General features: G+C 43.8%; 1 protein-coding gene across 5 annotated transcripts in view; it reads left to right on the top strand.

Moving 5' to 3' along the window:
- Positions 1-2,133: 2,133 nt before the first annotated feature.
- RABGEF1 (RAB guanine nucleotide exchange factor 1) overlaps positions 2,134-22,497 on the top strand; it is a 40,085-nt gene continuing 19,721 nt past the window's right edge. For 2 of the 5 annotated variants that reach the window (XM_044003091.1, XM_044003087.1), the window contains exon 1: positions 2,134-2,248. The gene's annotated coding sequence lies outside the window, so the exon portion shown is untranslated. Of the gene's footprint in view, positions 2,249-2,927; positions 3,068-19,891; positions 19,919-22,497 lie in introns of those variants that run through there. The other 3 variants (XM_044003086.1, XM_044003090.1, XM_044003089.1) reach the window with 3 other exon arrangements.

The raw sequence follows: 22,497 nt of genomic DNA, 5'->3' as shown, positions 1-22,497 counted from the left end.
TTGCCTCACCAAAAAAACCCCAAAACAACAACAACAACAACAACAACAAATCCAATGCAGGACACTTTTGAAAACAAGTCCAGGGTTGACAGGTTAAGAAGTGTGTGTGTGGAAAAAAAAAGTGAGTGTGTGTGTGTGTGTGTGTGTGTGTGTGTATGGGGCGGGGCACAGCGCACATAGATGGAATAAAAATTTGGATATTACTTAACCATTTCTGACATCATAATGAGCTGACATTCGTGTAAGTGCTTTAAGGTTTATAAAGTTCTTCCCATACCTTGTTTCATTTCATTTCCACAGTGATATAGATAGGTACTATTAATCTCCTTGTTTTGCAGAAGAGGAAATGGAAGTTTCAGAGAGGTTGCTTCTTGACTGTGGTCACACAGTTTAGTAAGTGTCTAAGTTGAGACAGAACTCTAGGTCTTCCTGCCTCAAAGCCCAGTGCTCTGATTGTGTTGCCTTGAAGGATTCTGGCTAGGGGCAGCAAGGTGAGGAGCAGGAATATCACCAACATTATCTGTCTCCATGGCTCCAAGGCATTGGGCAGAGCCTCAGTAAGGGTGTATGGGAGGAAGGGGACAAGCCCCATATGAAACAAAATGGCCAGCTTGTCCTCTTCCTTCCTTACACCCTCACAGAGGCTCTACCCAATGCCTTTTATTTTTTTAATATTTAGCTGTGGAAAGGCAGTGATGTAGGTTGGCCTCAGAGTTGCGAAGGCCTGACACTTACTTGCTGTATGACCCTGGGCAAGTCACTTAAAAGGAACTCTCAGTGACCTTCCAAACAGCTGCTGCTGGCATATGTGGAATTCCACTGGGGAGTTCCATAAACAGATAAAATCATAGATCTGACCAAAAAACCCCCAAAACCTGGGGCCTACTGAAATGCCTTCTAGGGTCCTGCTTAACTGACCAGTCCATCTTCTTGTTTGGAAATACATGTCACTAATGTCTTTGATGGCGTTTCCTTCTCCAGAAACCACTGAGTACAAATGTGCTGTTCACAGTTTTTCAGATGAAACTTCAAGAGGTTAACTGATGTGTCCAGGGCCATAAGCTAGGAAGTGGTCCAGCTCTTTCCATTACAGCACACTTGCAGGCCTGCAGGCCTTCTTCAATATCTTACTGATGACTCATTGCTTATCTGATACAGAGGCAGTAGAGTCACCTCTGCCCTCCCCAACTCCTCTGGGGCCAGGGATTCCGTCCCCATCATCAGTTGGACCCCTCTGGACTCAGCTGGTTTTCAAGGGCAGGGAGCTACCTACTCTGTCCAGTCAGGGAGGGTAAGGAGGGAGGCTGCTACGAGGGAAAGCTCGGGGATCCGAGATCACCCGGATAAAAGAGAGGGAGGACACTGAAGGAGGACCCTTTGGTCAACGAGGGTCTTTCCCCATCAGGGTCTTGAATTTGCCCCTCCCCTGTCCCAGGTGTGAGGCCCAGAAACGCCCCCTTTCCTGATTATTTTCTGAGCCCCACCCCTTTCGTCCGAGTTTGTTTTTCCATTCCTTCCCCAGGTATGTGTTCAAGCCCTGCCCCTTTCCTGTTTTCGTTCCAGCCCCGCCCTTTTCCCAGGTTTGAGCCCCGCCTCTTCTGGGTCTATTTTCAGCTCCGTCGGATTCCCAGTTTCTTCGTCTTATCCCCGCCCTCTCCCAATTTCTGAGTTCTAGCTCCGCCCCCGCCCAGTCTCAGCGTTCTATCTCCGCCCCCTCCGAGTCTCTGTGTTCCAGCCCCGCCCCTCTCCCAGGTTAGTGTTCTAGCCCCGCCCTCTTTGCCTCAGCAGTCTTCCCAGGTATGTTTTCCCAGCTCCGCCCCTTCCACACGTCAGCCTTAGAATTAGCCTCGCCCCTTTACCTCCGCCTCTCAAGTCTGCGTCCAATCAAAGCCTCGCGCCCTCACCCTAAGGGGCAGGAAAAAGCAGAGGAAAGGATTTGCTTGGCTGGGCCCGGCCCAACTCGTGACGCCATGTCAGGTGATGCGTGATGTAAGCACGTCGGTCGTAGCACGGGGCGGGGTCTGCGCGCGCGCGCGCCCGGTGGCAGTGAGGGCGCCGGCGCCGCCGTCGGCGCCGGGTCGGGGGGCGGAGCGGAGCGGGGCCGGGCCGGGGCGGGGCGTGGCCAAGGCCGGGCCGGGCGGGACTGGCCAGACTCGGAGGGAACGCACGGGCCGGGGCGGCGCGGCGCGGCCAGCTCCAGGAGGCAGGCGGCGGAGCCGGAGCGCTGCGGGGCCGGGCCGGGTACACGGTAAGGACCGAGAGCTGATTGACTGACGGACCCCGCCCCTCCGGGGCCGTCCGCCCTGACCCGGCCCCCTCCCCCTCCTCAGTCCCATCCCCATCCCCTTCATCCCCGTCCCCGCAGACTTCCCGGCCCTGGAGAACTTTTCCTCAGCCGGCCCCGCAAACCCTCCCCCCTGCCCCTGGGGCCATGCCCGGGCCGCCCCCGCGCGGGAGACTGGGGGCCCCTGCCTGCCCCGAGCCCCCCTCACCTCGCCGCGCCCTTGGGAATCCCGTGTCGGGGCTGGCTGGCGCCCCGCTAAGAGGTCCTCCCAGCCCGGCGGCCGTGAACTTGGGCACCCCCAAACCCCTTTATTCTCCCGAACCTCCTAACTGAAACTGACCATTTCTATTGGTTCCTTAGGGGGCCCTAGGCTTCCGAGCAGACCGACCCCCCCCAGGGGTGCTGGACCCAGAAAAGGGCAAGAACCCCCTGACCTCAACCAGCCCCCTCATTTTACGGAGGAGGAAACTGAGGCCCCCCTAGAGGGGAAGCGGCTTTGCCCAAGGTCACCCGGCTTAGTGAGTGGCAGAGCCGGGACGAGAACCCCGGTCCAGGTTTGCCGCTGCTGCTTCCTCCTGCCCCCTGCCTCCCGCCCCTGCCCAGAGGTGGTTAGCGTGGTCCCTCCCTGGCAGCATCGCTTGGCGTGCCCCAGGTAACACCACGCCCAGAGATGCCTGAGGGGCCTGCTTGCTTTGGACCGGCAGGCCAAAGGGACTGACCCTGGAGTTAACCCAGACAGGGCAGAGTTCACGGCTCTTTCCTTCCAGTTTCTGCTGACCTCAGGTGATCGAATATTAACTCCCCATTAGCTTCAGGAATGCTGATAAGGCGCCGGAGCCGGGGGAGGAGTGTGTGGTCTGGGGGAACATGCCAAACTTTTGAGTGTACGCAGTGCATCCGTCCCTTCGCCCTCCAGGGGCTTGCAGGATTCTAGATGTTCTGAAGGCTTTAAGCCTAAGGCTCAGGCTGGCCGAGGTTACGCTTAAGGAGTGAGCAGGGCAAACGAGTTTGGGAGGATCCAATTAGGAGCGGGACTTGAGCTTTTCCACCGGTTGGGGCTTGTCTAATTGATTGGGAGGCTAGCCGCGTCGATGCTCACAGGCTAATCAGAGATAATGGGGTAGGAAGGAAAGAGCTAGGTTGGTGAACCAGTCACAGACAGCTGCTGGTGTATCAGTCCTGGTGACTTGTCTCTGTGGTTGGGAAATGTGGCAAAGGGTGGGGGTGTCTACGGGGCTCATTTTATCCTGGTGATTGTGTGAAATTTTGCTTGACTGTACCGAACGAGGTATGGTTGCTCACGGGCTTTGGGTATAGGAAAGGGAGAGAGGAATTAGGTGAAGGGATTTGTTCTGTTCATCATAAGCAACTTCTAAGAGCCTTGTGTGATTGACAAGAAAAAGAACAAGGTTTGAATACTTTTACTTGGATACCAGAATGGCATCTAACCCTACTTTTTTAAAAATGAAATTAGTCATATCTTTTTTTTTTCTTTTGGTGAGGCAGTTGGGGTTAAGTGACTTGCCCAGGGTCACACAGCTAGTACGCGTTAAGTGTCTGAGGCCAGATTTGAACTCAGGTCCTCCTGAATCCAGGGCCGGTGCTCTATCCACTGTGCCACCTAGCTGCCCCATACCCTACTTTTACTATTGTTTCTAAACATAAATCTTGTGCTCCAGTTCTTCCCTTCTTGTGCCTATTTTCACTTCCTTGCCTTTGCTCCTACCCTTCCCCCCTCTACTCTATACTCTTTTCTCTCCCTTCTTCTGGTGGGGGGGGGAATGGGGGTTCGGAGAGTAGGTAAAGGGAATGGGGTAGGGACGATGATTTCCTTGGTGTGAGGAACACCCTCTACCAATGGAGATCAACGCTTGTTCTGCAACTTATAGCCTTAGAATGAGTCTGGACCACCTAGTGGTTAAGTGCCTTACCCAGGGCCACACAACCAGGGTTAGAAGTCTTCCTGGTTCGTAGGCCTACTCTCTATCCACTATATCATTCAGATTCTGGCCCAGATGCTATCTCACATCTACTCCTCTGCTCTTACTGTTTCCTGGGCCTGCAATGGCCTGCTTCCTTTTGTAGCCTGACATATTACAACTCTTCCATTCCAAGTCCATGCTATCTTTGAGACTCAGTTCAACATGGCCCAAATCACCAATCTGTGTTACAAAACCCAGCACTTATAGAATATACGTGCGTGTGTGTGTGTGTGTGTGTGTGTGTGTGTGCGCGCGTGCGTGTGTATATTTATGTGTGTGGGGTGTGTGTGTGTATATATATATATTTATAGCTATAGCTATAACTATTTATCTATTTAGGCTACACACACACACACAGACTTTTTTATACCATTGTCTAATTCTTTCATGTGTATGTCTTCCTAATTTATAAATTCCTACAGGGAAGGAATAACATAATAAATGCTGTGTTCTTTGCTAGAAGTGCAGCATGACAGTGAATGAATGAATGGATAAAAAGGTATTTATCAAATGTCAGGCATTGTGCTAAGACTTGGAGGCAGAAAGACCTGTGTTCAAATCCTTCCTCTGACATTTCTTAAGTAGGTGACCCTGGACAAGTCACTTGCCTTCTTTGTGCCTCATACAACTCCCTAGAACTCATCCTGCCCCACAGTTACCTATTGCACCTGACTAGGTGTGTTGTGGAGGGAGTTCCCTAAGCTAATAATTACAGATAGTTCCTGTAGTTTCTGGTCACACAGAAGAAGGGATTCAGTAAATCTTTGTTCACTTGACAATAAAAGTTCATTGATTCCCTTAGACTCTGATCCTGGTTTTCAAATGAAGGTTTTCAAATTTAGGATTTGTGTCATTTTACCCTTTGCTAGGGAAATAGAAGTATTTTCAAAAGCTTGCCTAAATTCATTTCTCAGCAGGCTTTTCAGAGCCTACTACCGCTATGAAGTGGGTATATAAAGAAGAAAAATGACACTCTCTGGCCCCAAAGAGCTTACGGTCCAGGAGAAGTATCACAATTAAGTACATGAGAAGGTAAAAATAAAATGAGATATTCAAGGAGTGAGGATCATTTCCAAGTGTGGGCCATCAGGGAAGGTCTCATGGCACATCTTAGTGCCTTCTTAGCTGGACCTGGAGGAAGAGAATCATTTCAGTGAGTACAGAGATATTAAAAAGCTAAGTGCACTCAGACTTTTGGGACACCCTCTCTGGGGGCAGGCTGCCCAGGCATAGGTGATTCATGCAAACAGAGAGGTAAGAGCTGGCAGGACCATTGAGGTGTTTAGTCTGGCTGGACTCTAGAGTGTGTAAAAAGGATTATGGAATAAGATGCAGAAGAAGGATTGGATTGAGCTTGTGGAGGGCTTTGAATGCCAACGTGAAGGGTTTGCAGTTTCTTCGATGGAGAATGGAGAACCCCTGGAAGCTTTTGAGCAAAGGAGTCCTGGGATCAGACCTGAACCATAAGACAGTTCCTTGGCAGCTTTGTGTAGAAGGACAGGAGAGGAGAGAGGCTTAAGGCAGGAAGCCCACATGGGATTGGGAGTCATTGGTGTACAGAATGTAGGCACTGTCCAAAAAGTCTTTGGAGTTACTCTGAGGACCTTACGCAATTATCCAATTCAACTCCACTCCACCCCCAGGTTTTACAGAATCAATAATAAACCAGTGAAGCTCACTAAGGAAGGAAGAAGCTATGCTAAAAATGACCTTCTGTGTAGCGAGCACAGGATAAAGAGCCCGAAGTCAGGCTGCATGGTTGACCAGTTTTAGTTTTTGTTCTTAAGTAGCACAGGTGGATTTTCATCATTCCATTGTCATGAAAACCCCACAAAATTCCACCAGCCACACAGTGATCACTTCTTGCACGTGGCATTTAATTTTCAGTCCTTGATCTTGGCTGATGGGCTCTTTATATTGCTGGTATTCTAGAATACTTCCTCATGCTGCTGTCCCCAAATTTCATCTGTTAGAGCCTTCTCACAAACCTCTTAAAGCCTTGGCTTGTGCTACAGCTCAACTGGAGCACTCTCTGCCCTGAGCTACTCACTATGCTACCCCGCATCTACTCTTCTGCTTTTACTGTTCCCTGGGCCTGCAGTGGCCTGCCTCCTTTTGTGGCCTAGCATATTCCACCCCTCCATGAAGCCTTTTCTTACTTCCCTTTCCTCTTCTTCAGAAATCGTATTCCTTGCTAATTTTACACAGTACTTTTTAAACCTCTGTCTGATGAACTTTTTTTCCCTTTTAAGATGTTTTAATGCTTTTTCTTTTCTTTATTTTTTTAACATCACTGTCCATTCCCAGTGATAATAGCCTCCTTTGTAACAAGTACAGTCAAGCAAAACAAACCTGCTTATCGGTCATGTCTGAAAATGTATGCTTCCTTCTGCCCCTGTAGTCTACAATATCTCTGCCTGTAGATGGGAGGCAAAGGTCAGGCCTTGCAGTTATCATTTGCAGCAATGATCAGATTTTTGAAGAGTTTCAATGTTGTTTTCCTTTACATTTTTTGTGGCCATTGTGTAAAGATGCTCTTTTTTTTTTTCTTTCTTTTTTTTTTTTCAGTGAGGCAATTGGGGTTAAGTGACTTGCCCAGGGTCACACAGCTAGTAAGTATTAAGTGTCTGAGGCCGGATTTGAACTCAGGTACTCCTGACTCCAGGGCTGGTGCTCTATCCACTGTGCCACCTAGCTGCCCCTCAAAGACGCTCTTTTGATTCTGCTCACCTCATTTTACATCAGGTGGCCTCAATCATTCAATATTTTGTTATGATTATCTGTGTTGAGGTCTCTGTCCTCAGCTACACAAGGGACTGTGTTGGGATCCTTGTACCTTCTCCAGTGTCTTACCTAGGACTTTGCACACAGGAGATATTGGTTGAAGGAATAAATGTAAGGCAGACTTACAGGGATAGGAAACTATTTTTTTAAGCTCAGGAAGGGTTCCTTTTTAATTTTTTTGTAATTGATTTTTGGGATTTTTTTGTTTGTTTTTTTTGGTGAAACAATTGGGGTTAAGTGACTTGCCCAGGGTCACACAGCTAGTAAGTGTCAAGTGTTTGGGGCCGGATTTGATGTCAGGTCCTCTTGACTCCAGGGCCGGTGCTCTATCCACTGTGCCACCTAGCTGCCTCTCCCCATTATTCTATTTTGAGGAGATCTTTTTGCACTGTTTCTGTCACTAGATATCCCAATTTGGTGTCATCTGGAAGCTCAGTAAGCATGCCATACCTGACTTTTTCTGAGTCATTGTTTAAAAAAATGTTAACTAGAATAGGGACAATGATAGGTGATACATTATTGGGGGTTGAGTATGGAGCAGTGAGGGAATCTGATGAATGAACTTCATGCTAAGTAAACTCAAGTTACAGATGGACTCCTAACTGTCTGTTCATTGAATATGGGCTGAGGAGGCTTGAGATTTGTTGGATAGATTGATGACAGCAGGGGTGGCCGGGTGGTGAAGTGGATAAAGCACCGGCCCTGGATTCAGGAGGACCTGAGTTCAAATCCGACCTCAGACACTTGACACTAGCTGTGTGACCCTGGGCAAGTCACTTAACCCCCATTGCCCCGCCAAAAAAAAAAAAAAAAGAATGATGACAGCAGGGCAGAAGTCTCCGATGCAGGAATGCTGAAGGTGATGATGTTTAAGAAGTACCAAGAGTATCTTAGGGAGCAAATTCACTGTTATTAAACCTAAAGAGCTAGTGGTTGTCAGCAGCAGACAAGCAGATACTATTTACTGAATCCACAAGAGTCAGCTGCATCGCAGCGCTATCACACTAGAGTAAAGCATTTGAACCCAGTCTTCTTAAAACCGACACAGAATACCTATTCATCCTTAATGGCTTGGCTTGTGAAAAGACTGAAAATTTCAAGTGGCTGTTTGGTTAATTTAAAATTCATATTGGGGGTATATATACATATTTAGGGTGATCTGTACGACTTGGAAATAGCAGATGAAAGTATTTTATTTTAGTATTTCCTGGTCTATTAGAGGCTGCTAAGTACATGCACACAATTCAGTGTGAAGCACAACAGTCTCTTTTTAGAGAGTGCATCGAAGCCCAGGAAGGATAATGCCATTAGAAATTCAATTCTTTGGTTAAACATATTCATAGATTGGGGAGAAAATTCTTATATTGCTTTTTTATTGTCTTTTTCTTAAGCAGAACATGTTATTTTAGGGGTTTTGTTTGCATCTGCTGAACTCCTTAGTCCTTTACTTCTCAATTGATTTGCTCCTGCTGGACTTCATTTCCTTATTGGGAAAGCTGTGGTGGTATTTGTAAAGGCTCTTTATGCTTGGAGAGCTTCCAGAGGAAGGGACTGTTTGGAGGCTATATATGACTTAAGCTTGTGATCTCATTGCCATAGCTTGGAAAGTCTTGAGACAAGGGGCCTGTGTGGCGGTGGGGTTGCCTGGTGCTGTCTTTTTAATGATCCTCTCATTTTGTTTGGGATGCTGAGATTTCTAAGTGCCTACTTGGAGTTGTTGCCTCCCCATGAAAGTGGGGAACAAAACCTTTGAGTTCAGCGAGCAGTGGGCACAACTGTTCTTTGCTAGATGGACTTATGTAATCCTGTGGTCACTTCATTGAAGTTATATCTTGTTTTAAAAGGATTTCTGAAAAAGAAGGTAAGCCAAAGGTTTTGAAAAGGATAATAGAAGAAGTTAATTCTGGGGGCTGGCTAATCAAATGGCACATCTAAGTGCCACGGTAATGAATATGTTCATAGGAGTATGTTTGCTTGCCACATAGCAAATTGGATTAAATTTATGTTTATGTGGCTCCATGGAGCCACTCCCATTTTAAGTGACTGTGTAATTGATTAGTGTAGATCTTGTTTGCCAAGACTCCCAAGCATTGAGTAGTCATGGGGTAGGAAGCTTCATGCTCCTGCCCTGAGGTCATTGGGTGGCAAGGCATTATTATAGACAGATGTCAACAGAAGACACTACAACATAAGCATGATATCACCTGCCTCAAATGATAGAATGAGCTTAGGGCAGAGTCAGGATAGCCAATGAGTCCCTTTTCCAGTGAAAAGAGTAGTTTCAATAATGGCTAAGGAAAACCATTAGCTGAATACTTGAATTTTCTTCTCTGTTGGGTAGACTTTACTTCCCCTCCAAATAGCAGTTTTCTTTTGCTAGACAGCTAAATGGTACAGTTGATAGAGTGCAAAGCATGGAGTTAGGAAGACTTTTTGAGTTCAATCTGGCCTCAGATACTTTTTAGCTGTGTGACCCTGGGCAAGTCACTTCACCCTGTTTGCCTTAGTTTCTTCATCTGTGAAATGAGCTGAAGGAAATGGCAAACCACTCCAGTATCTCTGGCAAGAAAACCCCAAATGGGATCATGAAGAGTTGGATGGGACTGAACAACAACAATACCATTTTTCTTGTGAGCATAATGTGACTATTTGGTAAGAAATTTCCTATTCCCTTCCAAAAATCTTATAGAGATACATTGTGCTACTTCCCCAAGGTACTGAGTTCTTTTTTTTCTTTTAAAAATATTTTCTTTTTAAAATTATATGTAAAAACAATTTTTAACATTTGTTTTTCAAAATGTTGAATTCTAAATTCTTTTTTTTTTACATATAAGGTATTTTATTTGTTCCATCACATGTAAAGATAGTTCTCAACTTTTGTTTATACAAGCTTTACAATTTCAGATTTTTCTCCCTCCCCCCTCCCCTAGACAGCAGGTAATCTGATATAGGTTATATCTATATATCTCTATACATATACATATATCTATATGCACACACATATATATATATATATATATATACACACATAATAACATTAATCCTATTTCTGCATTAGTCCTGTTATAAGAGAAAAAATCAGAGCAATGATGAAAAACCTCAAAATAGAAAAAAAAACAACAGCACCAAAGACAAAAGAAATAGTATGGTTCATTCAGCATCTATACTCCACAGTTACTGAGTTCTTTTTGATGGTGGTTGTCATTTTAGTGTTCTGGGAGCTAGTAACCTAAGGAATTAGAAATACCAGGACACTGTTCAGGAAGCAATTAAGGGCCCCATGGACTAGCCAAGTGTGACGAAGTAACCAATCCTGAGTATTAGATTCCAAGGATGTCTGCTTGTCCCCATGGCATTTGTGGTGTGGGTTTAGTAATCATGGGTGATGGAAGCTGGTAGAAATCCATATATGTATTCTTCAGTGGAACACAAAAATGTCACTTTCACTCCGTCCAGAGATTACCTGTGGTGAGAAGAAAAGGTTTTGAGTGCTAAAAAGTACCCTGGAAGATTTCTTTCTTTTTTAGATTCATTCTCAGGAAGTGCAATTTTGTTCTTCCTTATTTGTGCAGTTTCATAGTCTGTCTGAACTTGGTACACATTTTTCTAAGAGAATTAGCTACTGTCAGAATTTCAAGCTGAGCTTCTAGGCAGCGGTGAGAAGAACCCTTCTTAGTTGTGTAAATAAAAGATAACTTGCAGGTCTCTGACCACTCCCCAGCTCACATATGTTCTTCCCAAGGTTGGCTAAGTCTTGAACCACCTGGTCCTTTGGCACTTTCACCCTGGCCAAAGGAAGAGCATATTGAAAAAAGGAAAGCTGTGTTTAGATTAAATACTTCCTCTAGGAAGTTCTTCTAATTTGAGTACCTTTTTTTTTTTTTTTGCTGTGGGGCAATGAGGGTTAAGTGACTTGCCCAAGTGTCTGAGGCTGGACTTGAACTCAGGTCCTCCTGAATCCAGGACTGGTGCTTTATACACTGTGCCACCTAGCTGCCCCCTTGAGTACTAATTTTTTTTCTGAAAATACTAGGTTTTATTCACACCCCAGTGGTAAACAATAACCTTAATAGGATAACTAAGTTTCTTTGTAGAGGTATACAAGGGACTGTTTAATTTCTGCAGCAGGTCGCCGGGCCATATGGCTGTTCTTTTTTTTTTTTTTAATGGGGCAATTGGGGTTAAGTGACTTGCCCAGGGTCACACAGCTAGTAAGTGTCAAGTGTCTGAGGCTGGATTTGAACTCAGGTCCTCCTGAATCCAGGGCTGATGCTTTATCTACTCCGCCACCTAGCTGCCCCAAATCTCATCCTTTGGAGGAGGCCTTTAACCACTCTCTTCCTTTTTGAGATCACCTTTCATCTGCTCTAAAAATCTTGACTATGCCTTGATATTTGCGTGCTGTCCCTTCTATTAGAATGTAAGGTCTTTGATATCAGGGACAGTGTTGTTACCTTCCTCTATATCCCCAGCACTTAACATAGTGCCTAGTGGGGGCAGCTAGGTGGTGCAGTGGATGAAGCACTGGCCTTGGATTCGGGAGAACCTGAGTTCAAATCCAGCCTCAGACACTTGACACTTGCTAGCTGTGTGACCCTGGGCAAGTCACTTAACCTTCCTTGCCCCACAAAAACAAACAAAAGCAAAAAAAAAAAAAAAAGAACAGGGGTGAGGCAAAAATGTCCATTATTACCATTACTATTCAGTATTCTACTAGAAATATTAGCTAAACACAGAAAAATTGAAGTAATAAGCATAGGCAAAGAGGAAACAAAACATAGTGCCTAGCACATAGTAGGCCCCTAATAAATGCTTCACCAATTTCACTGATTTGTTAAGGGAATTAGGTGTTTCAGGCAGTTTTTCAGGTCACTGAAGGTTATCTTTTAAGTACCAACCATTTATTTAACCTTAGCTATCTTTTTGCATTCTATCTGCTGATTACAGTGTAACTCTTTCTTGACATTCAGGGTCTTTATTATGGAGCTCTCCTCTAGCAATCAGATCACAGCCTGTCTGTGCTTCTTACCCTGTGAGATTCTTATCTGTGTCTTCCTAAGTCATTCTAGGTATCTGTGTTCATACTGTGCCTTGGTGCTGTGATGTTCTCAGGGCCTTCTATTTCTATACAAAGTGGCATCATATTCCCCAAGTTTTCCTGTCTGCTTTTTATCGTTCTTCTGTCTTTTTCCTAGCTTCTAGGCTCTCAGCAGTTGTTGCTGTTAGATTATCTGCTCCTAGGAGTCTTCTTCATTCTCCCACTCTCCACTGTGCTAGCATTTATTAGTGCTTAAAAGTTTGCAAAGCACAACAGCCCTGGGAGGTAGGTGCTGTATTAGGAATCCCATTTGACAGATGAAGAAACTGAGGCAGATGGTGTTTAAGCGACTAGCCCAAGATCACACAATTAGGAAGTGTCTGAAGCTGGATTCAGACCCAGGTCTTCCTGACTGTAGGCCGTGCACTTTATACCCTGGACCACCTAGAGCTCCTTCTGATTGTTCTCTGATGTGGTGTGGGTGGTGCTGGCCTGTGCATGTATGGTGCCATCTTCTGGGAGTACCTGTGGGAGGGCATGTCTGATTTTTGCTTCTCCAGAGATCTAGAGTAGGTTGACAAGGAGGAAGAGAGAGCTGCAAAGGCAAAGGTAGTGATGGAGGATGAGCTTTAGGGGGAAAGGGCTGCCCCAATTCCAGAACTCCCTGAGACTCAGCCTGAAATTGCATATTGGTCTGAAGGAGAACAGGTGTCCTCTGCCCAGTATCTGCCAGTTTACTCCTGAAGGCTCGTCAGCAGTTTCTGCTGCTCAGGCAGGCCCCTGAGTGGGTGTGAGCAAGCACAGAGGGAGCCCAAGGTGCTCAAATGTCCACATGTACTTCTTAGTGGAAAAAAAAGGAAAGAAGAACTAGCTTCTTACAAAAATAAAAGAAAATAGCTTTATGGCTTCTCCTTTTGGGCCAAGTAAATGGCCCAGACCTCCTTCAGAGGTTTAAAAATGGCATCACCTCCAAGGAAGGAAATGGGACAAATCCCTGATCTTTTCTCCTTAGTCTGCAGCTCTTTGATCTGCCCCTTGTGATCCTTTCCCTGCTGGAATCTATTGGTAAACTCCTTGAGGTAGGAAGCGTTGTTTTTGTTTTTAGAAGATCATAGGATTAAAAATTTTTTATTTATGTGTTTTCTTTTTATATTACAAACATTTATAAATTGTTTCTACTTTGTGAGAGGTCTCTTATAACAAAAGAAAAACAGTTAAGAAAAACTGATGATCCCAAAGTGCATGCAGCATTTCCTATATGCAAGCATCTCTCCCACCTCTATTAAAACAAAACAAAACAGAAAATCTATTTTCACTCCCTCCTACCCTCTACACCATGGGGAGAAAGAGGAAAGGAAAAACAAATTTATTTTAACAAATATGCATAGCTAAGCAAAACAAATTCCTTCAATGACCAAATACTTAGATTAGTAAGTATGTACATCCAGGGCCGGTGCTGTATCCACTGTGCCACCTAGCTGCCCCCCCCCCCAGCCCCCTGGATTCAGGAGGACCTGAGTTCAAATCCGGCCTCAGACACTTGACACTTACTAGCTCTGTGACCCTGGGCAAATCACTTAACCCTCATTGCCCTGCCCCCCCCAAAGATGATTGCATGTGAAACTGCAAATCTATTATGTATAACTTGTTATTCCTTTTTAAATATGTAATAAAGTTATGTACATTTCTTTTTTCTTTTTTTCTTCCCCTCTCCCCTCCTGCCCTAGAGATGTCTATCATTAGACACACACACACACACACACACACACACACACACACACACACAGGTAAAGCCATTCTATTCATACATCTGTTTATCAGTTCTTTCTCAGGATTCAGATAACATCTTCTTTTATATGTTCTTTGTAGTTAATTTGAGTATTTATCATAGTCAAAATAACTTCTTTGTTCTTAAAACAATATTACCATTACTGTATACAATATTCTCTTGGTTCTGGTCATTTTGCCCTTCATTCATTTGACTCTTTGATTGTAAACACTGCATGTATTTGAAATTTCCAGAAACTAGGAGGAGTCCAGGGAAGGAGACAAGTATGGTTATGGCTCTTCAAGAAGGACTGTCATTTGAAAAAGGATCAGACTTGGCCTGGGAGGCTAGAACTAGAAACAGAAGGCTTCATAGAGGAAGCTCTAGGGTGGATGTCAGGAAGAACTAGTCGGATATGGAATGAGCTTCCTCCAGAGCAGGACTTAATAAACTTCTTCCACTTGCAACCCCTTTTCTCCTGACATATACATATACATGTACACATATATATATACACATACACATATTAGGTATACATAACCTTTTACTGTTGCAAATTTTTGTGACACCCCCACATTGTCATGCGAACACATATGGGGGTCACAACCCACAGTTTAAGAAGCTAGGATCTAGAGCAAAGATCCATAAACCGGGTGGCCGTGAATGTTTTTGTCTTTTTAAGTATTTTGATATCTCTTCAATATAATTGGTTTCCTTTGTAATGCTATGTTCTGTATTTGATATGATTCTGAGAAGGGGTTCACAGGGTTCACCCAACTGGCTACCAAAGCAGTCTTTGATACAAAAAAAGGTGAAGACCCCCTGCTCTGGAGGTAGTGAGTTCCCTGTAAGTGGAGGTAGGTCTTCAGGCCAAGGCTGGGTGATCAGTCAATTCCTAAGGAATATGTGGGGTGGAGATTCTAATACAGGTTAAACTAGATAGCTACAGAGAGCCCTTCTCCTTTCTGAGCTCCTGTGCCCACAGAGGTCTGGTCTGGAAGTTGTCCTTTCAGGAGAGGTTTGGCTCTGGTGTTTGAAGAGTCTTATGACCTTTGGGGTCTCTTTCATGGTCAAAGGAATATTTTGAAGTGACTTGTAAATAATAAGGTATTTATTATCTTTGGTAATGAGATCCTGCCGTTCTTTGGAGAAAATGAAATGGACAAAAGTTAAGTTTCTCAGAGCTAGTTAATTTCCTCTTGTGACTTCTCCATCAATTTCGGCATTCTGCTGGAGGTTTTACCCTAGACCTTTTCGTTTGCATTGGCAACATTAAGAAGTCTCTGGTGGGGGGGTGGGGAGAAGAATTCCCAGTGGATGCCGGTAGGACAGAAGCCTTGGGGGATGGAGGGTCCAAATTCAAATCCCAGCACAGCCTGTGGAACTGATGGATTACTTGGGGCAAGTCTGGGCCTCATTTTTCTTTTCTTTAAAATGAAGGGGTTGGACTCAGTCATCTCTAAAATCCCTTCATGCTCTAAGTCTGTGGATGGTCCTGTGGCTTTCCTGCATAGGTAAAAGATCATTGGTTGGGGAATCGTGAGACCTGGTTCTTTCAAGGAAGTGCAGATTCTCCCAAGGACTGTATGACTCTTAGCAGTCACCAGTTAAAACAATGCTATATAAATAAAGCCCATTTTGCCAGTTAAAAAACCCAAGCCTGGGCCAGATGGTAAACCTGTTTATCGTTTTGTGCAAGATCTTAGAGCGATTAATAATTATGTTATTCCTAGACATTCTATAGTCGCAAACCCGGCTACGATAATTTCCTCAATTCCCTATGAATCTACATGTTTCACAGTGGTAGACCTTTGCTCTGCCTTTTTCTCCATACCAGTACATGAGGACTTCCAATATTTATTTGCTTTTACCTGGAAAAATAGACAGTGGACCTGGACTAGACTCCCACAGGGATTTGTAGACAGTCCCACATTATTTTCCCAAATTTTACAGCAGGATCTGGCCTCTATTACTTTTAAAGGCTCCACACTAGTACAATATGTTGATGACTTACTTTTGGCCTCTCCTAATGCTGAAATTTGTCAGGAAGATAGCCGTCACTTACTGCTGGAGCTGCACAAGAGAGGACACAAGGTTTCCAAGACAAAGGTACAATGGTGTTTGCCCCAGGTAGAATATTTAGGATTTATTTTGGCTGCTGGAACTCGCTCTGTCTCTTCTAAGCGAGTCCAGGCCATTCAATAACTCTCTGCCCCCACTACTAAGAGGCAGTTGAGAGCCATTCTGGGAGCAGCTGGGTACTGTAGACAATGGATACCCTCTTTTGGTGAAATTACTAAACCCCTCATAGCTCTTACAAAAAGTTCTGTTCCAGACATTTTACAGTTGGATCCCCAGCATCTCTCAGCCATAAAAGAATTAAAACGGGCCTTGTTATCAGCACCTGCCCTAGGACTACCAGATTATAGTAAGCCTTTCACTCTCTTTGTGCATGAACAAAGGGGGGTGGCTTCTGGAGTTCTGACTCAGTCACTGGGGCCTAACCAACGCCCTATAGCCTACTATTCAATTCAGCTGGACCCTGTAGCGGCTGGAGCGCCACCTTGCCTTAGAGCAGTGGCAGCCACAGCTCTTTTGGTAGAAAAAGCCTCTGATTTGGTCCTAGGTAACCCTCTAACTGTGCAATGCCCTCACGAAGTGGAGGCTCTCTTACTATGTCACAGGACACAAGCCTTTTCAGATCAAAGGCTGGCTAAGTATGAAATAACCCTGTTAGGTAATGAGAATATCACTTTAAAACACTGCACAGTTCTTAATCCAGCAACACTACTCCCTAATTTACCATTCTCGGGGGAACCGTTGCATGACTGTGCTTCTTTAGTTGATATGGCTGAAAAACCCCGTGATGATCTTTTTGATACACCTTTAGAAAATCCTGATCTTGTCCTCTATACAGATGGTTCCTCATTTATGAGAGAAGGAACCCGTTTTACTGGAGCTGCTGTAGTTTCTGATTATGACACCCTCTGGGCAGCTTCTCTGCCTTCCCATTTTAGTGCACAGGCTGCTGAACTTGTGGCTCTTACACAGGCCTGTAATATAGCCAAAGATAAGAGTGCCACCATTTTTACTGACTCGAAATATGGCTTTGGCATATGTCACTTTATTGGTATGATTTGGCGTCAATGAGGCTTTCTAACATCCTCGGGCAAGGCTATTGCCAATGGGGACCTTATCAAGGACCTCTTAGATGCCCTGAAACTGCCTTCTTCCCTAGCCGTTGTACATTGCCCTGCCCACACAGGGAATAGTGATCCTGTTTCAAAGGGAAATGCACGAGCCGATTCTGCAGCCAAGCTTGCTGCATTAGAAGCTCCTGAACATATATTTAACCTTTCACCTTCTGAGGATATTCCTTCCAACCTAACCTATGACGATTCTGAAGTAAAAAAGTGGAAAAAGAAATTTAAGGCGAAACAGATCAATGGCATCTGGGTGTCTCCAGAAGGTAAGCCATTTCTTCCCCGGAAATTCTACCACCAGGTATGCCTCTCTATTCACAGAAAAGGCCATTTTGGTACACAAGGCATCGTAGACTCTATTAAGAGAACCTGGATAGCACCAGGTGTGACTAATACAGCATCTCGAATCTGCTCGGGCTGCTCCACATGTCAATTTTATAATCAGTATGCTTTTAAAGCCAAAGCTTATGGAGGGCGTCCCCTAGCATATACACCTTTTGAGCACTTACAAATTGATTATATTACTATGCCAAAAGCAGGACATTATAAATTTTGCCTTGTTATAGTTGATCAGCTCACTCGGTGGGTGGAGGCCTTTCCCAGCCCCCAAGCCACAGCTGCCTTTGTTGCCAAAATTCTTCTTAAAGAGATAGTACCTCGTTTTGGCCCACCAGCCCGCATCGATTCTCACAAAGGCACACATTTCACTGATTCGATTTTATCCCAAATCTACTCTTTCTTGGGAGTGACTCCAAAATTCCACACGCCCTACCATCCACAAAGTTCAGGCCAAGTTGAACGTATGAATAAAGAGCTTAAGAGTATGATTGGCAAATTATGTACTGAAACCCATTTGAAATGGCCTGATGTTCTACCATTGGCATTATTCTATCTACGAAGTAGACCAAGGGGAGAACTTCATATATCTCCTTATGAAATGCTTTTTGGTCACCCTCCTATCCAAGCTAAAACTTTTTCCCCAGTTTATACATCACTGGTGGGAGGTGATACTTCTGTTGCCTCCTATATACAGGAATTACAGACCAGGCTACGTGAACTCCATGAGGCAGGAGCTGTGGTCCAGGCAGGACCATTAGACTTTTCATTGCATAACTTCAACCCAGGAGATAAAAGATATGTAAAGAATTTTCAGAGAACCAGTGGAACTCAACCTGCCTAGGAAGGACCTTTTCAGGTATTATTGACAACTCCTACTGCCATTAAAATTGGTGAAAAAGACTCATGGATTCATTGCTCTCATGTAAAGCCTGCACCATTCATAGGTAAAGAGATTTCAGATAAACCTGAAGTAGACGCTAAAGAGCTAAAAACCCTAATGATAGCAACTGTTAAAGAGCAAAGAGAGTTCAGAGGAAACAGGCAGTTCCCATTTGATAATCCCACTGATCAGTTAAATGCTTTGGGACTCAGTCTTCGTAAAGTATCAGGAGACGGAAATTGCCTTTTTAGGGCTTTAGCAGACCAGCTAGAAGGTCACTGTAGAAATCATCTCAGACACAGACAAGAAGCTGCTTCTTATATGATTAACCATAGACAAGAGTTTGAGTCTTTTATAGTAAATGACTCCCCTTTTGAAGAATATGTTGATGAATTAAAGAAATTTGGAAAGTGGGGAGGAAATGATACAATTGTAGCATTTGCTAAGCAGCATCAGCTGAATGTTGTGGTTCATCAATTAAATCAGCCTTTATTGAAAATCAGTGGCACAGACAAAACTGATGCTAGAGAACTCCACATTTTCTACCATAAAGAACATTATGACAGCATTAGAAAGATCAATGACAATTCAGAAACCCCTGCCACTTTGGCTTGCAGAGAATTGGGGAACCAGTTAAAACAATGTGGCATATCCCAAACTCTAGCAGCTTAAATACCTTAAAATTTAACAAGCATTTCCTTCTACAGGCAAAGCACTGAAGCACATGGCCTAGTTTTCTGGCCCACCTCAATTTCTCCCACCCTTTCCCTACCCTATACCTATTTTTTTTAATCCTTTTTGTTTTTTGTTTTGTTTTGACTTTTGAAAGGCACTGAAAAGACCTGGAATTCACCACACCTTTAAGTTCTTTAAGAGCACAAAAGGGTGCTTAGCGAATCTTTTGCTTTTTATTTTTGGTTTTTGGTTTTGCTTTGTTTTTTTTTTACTTTTGTTTCTTTTGCTTTTCTTTAAAAACCCGATTTTGTAAACTAAGTGACTTTTCAAAGGCATTTTAAGTATATGCTATTGAATATTGAATCTTGCTAATTGAAGTCTTATTTCTTTTTGATGAATTAATCACCACTTTAAGTATCTGCTACTGTTATACTAGAGAATTCATGTATAAGATGATGTGGTCTACTTGCTAAAAGAAGATTATGTAATAATGTCTAAAAGAAGATTATGTAACAATGTCTAATATAATCAGCTACTTACATTCGTTTATTATTTATATGTCATTATACTCTGGGTATGGTTTGGAATTATTGTATATATCACTAATATGTTCTCAGTTATGCAGCATAGCACACATTTTTACCATCATACTGTCTTTGGTGAAATTAATGAGATTTCGGAAGTATGGAAACTTATCATTTCAGAGACTAACTTGCTGTGAACTCTGATGCAGGCCCTGGAGAGAATATATGTGCAACAAAAGGAGAGACAGGTATACGTAAGTCCATGGTTTGCTTATGATGGTGACTATGTAGAGCACAATTACTAGGCACAGTCCAGTATTCATCCTCTCTCCCTCCTAATTTAACCTAATTTAACTGAACTTATTTATCTTTTTATCTCACTCAGTTGAACTCACCTGTGGCCTAGCACAATCACTGGCTGTCTCGGAACCATGAGATATGGTATGATAACCTTTCCATAACATTTTCAGGTGTCATGAACACATACTAAATTTGGCTTTGATCCAGACACATGGTGGTAAAAAGTGTTACACATTGCATAACTACCTCAACCCTCTATTACAAGTCTAACCATATAAAGGAGGGAATGTAATGGAATTTATTAATTTGATCATTGACAATGCTATGCTAAGGTTTAGTAAAAAAATACAGCAATTCAAACAGTTAAAAAAGATAATCCAGCTTTCCAGACCAGAGTCCAGAGTCCAGAATCCAGTTTTCCAGACCAGAATCCAGTTTCCTCCTGATGACATCTTACCACTTCAAGAAGACAAGAGAAATCAGAGACTCTATATGAACTGTTTTGTTTTATTAGCTTTTACTATCTCCTTTCTGTTATAATATACATCATCTGTAACATGTACCCTCTGCAGAGGCTCTCCCTTTGCAAGACTAATGTCAAAGCATCGGTTCATGAGAAAAAAAAAATCGCCCCTCTGGACAAAACTTTCCTCTCTTCCTTTTCTATATTGTTGTTTACATTTTATTAGTTAGCAATAGTTATTATATTCTTTTTACTGTTCCATCAAGGAAACATTCTGTTTCTTGAGGAAGCAAAGGGGGGAAATGTGGTAAAAAAATATGAAAGTTTTTTTTAACAGTCGGTTAGGATAATTGAAAGATGCCAGTTTTTCTTTAAGGACCACCCTTTCTGGGAGGAGACCAATGGCATGAGCTACGCACGCCAGTGCGCCTGCTGCGCATGTCAGACTGCCTGCTATGCACTCGACTTCCGGGGTGCGAGCTGAAAAGGCAAGGAGAGAACGGAAGTGGGGCTTTTTTCTGCTCCACTGGTCTCCTGGCTGCGCTGCACAGACAGACGCGGACAGGAGTTTGACCTGGCCCGGCTCTCGGGTTAACAGCAAGTGCTTGACTCGGTCTCTCTCCCCAAAAGTGGCCTTCGGTTTTGGTGAGTTTTATACAGAATATAGACTAAGCCTAGACTTAAGACGATTTGTATTGTATTTCTATTTTCCTATCCTTCTAATCAACATCACCTTGTGACTACCATACAATAAAGGCTCTATCTAGAAAACCAGAAGCTTCTTCCATTTACTAGTCTGGGAGATAAATTAAGGGAAAAGTTAAGTAGGGGAGATTTATGATCTAATATCCAATTTTAATCTCACACACCTCACTTTGAAGAGCTGAGAAAATGAACACCCCTCTGCAGCTCTGGCCCTCCCAGCCTTCTTACACTGTGTGATCCATCAGGCCTTGTGTGTGTTCATTGCACCCAACACTATGCCCCTTCCCTGGCTGACCTGGAGTGCCCTCCCTTCCTCCTCCGCTCTGCCTCCTGTCTGTCTTGAAGTCTTTGCTGAAATGCCCCTTTTAGACGCCCAACTTGGGGAAGCCGTTGTCTTCCTTCAGAGATAACTTTCTGCTTGCACTGTCCATTTCTCCCATCTACAATTATCTGCACATCATTTCCCCTCTGAGAATATGAACTCCTTAAGAAGGAGGACTGTTTTTTGTGTTTTTTGTGTTTCTTGCTGTCTCTGGTACTTAGCACAATTCCTGGCACACAGCAGGGACTTAATTAGTGCTTCCTGAATTGCAGATTGTGGGTGTGGAGTTGAATCATGTAAGTGTGTTGGTTAGTTTGACTGACTTGCCTTTTCTCTTTTAAAAATTTTTTGTTGCAATGGAAGTCTTGCTGGATAGGGAAGTGGAAGAGAAGGTAATGTAGAAATGAATGGTAGCAATAGATATTTTTAAAAAAGAATATACGGGAGTTGAGCTAAGGAATCTCCACCGTCCTTTCTAGGTCTGATATTCTTGAATTCTTTCAGTCTTAGATTCATCAACTCTGAGAATTGTAAAGGACCCTTGAGTTCATCTAAGCCATTGCCCCTTAATTTGTAGACAAAGAAACAATCTGACCGCCCTCCAAAAAGCTCAGGCCTGATTATGGGTTTTTTCTTTTGTTTTGGGTTTTTTTGTGAGGCAGTTGGGGTTAAGTGACTTGCCCAGGGTCACACAGCCAGTAAGTGTTAAATGTCTGAGGCTGGATTTGAACTCAGGTCGTCCTGACTCCAGGGCCAGTGCTCTATCCGCTGCACCATCTAGCTGCCCCCTCATTATGTTTTAAAATGCAGAAAGCTTTAATAACTTAGTTGAATTTCAGAAGGAAGCATATAAGAGTTGTATTTCAGGGAGTACCTGAACCCCAGAAGATGAAGGGAGTGTATTTAGGTCAGGTTTGTTGCCGGGCCTCCCTTGGCACCACTCTTATAGCAGGCTTGTTCCCGTTAAAAGAATAGGCTCATATTACCAGCTAGGTTCTCTAGAGACTCACTTAGAACATCTTGTTGTGTTCTGAAGGAACTAAACTAAATGAAGGCATTTGTTTGAGTGTGCCCTTTGTTTTCTTCCCTCCAGTTGAAAACTGTTGAAGCTGCCTACAGAATTTAACTCATGGCTCCTTACACGACCTTGGTGATGTGCTAGAGAGAGTCTTGTCTTATTTTAACGTTGAAGGCATTCAGGATTTCTTAACTCCTTTAGGAGTCTTGCCC

This window comes from Dromiciops gliroides, chromosome 4 (assembly GCF_019393635.1).
Source record: "Dromiciops gliroides isolate mDroGli1 chromosome 4, mDroGli1.pri, whole genome shotgun sequence".
Classification (NCBI taxonomy): Eukaryota; Metazoa; Chordata; class Mammalia; order Microbiotheria; family Microbiotheriidae; genus Dromiciops; species Dromiciops gliroides.
This window is presented reverse-complemented; position numbering and strand designations above follow the sequence as displayed.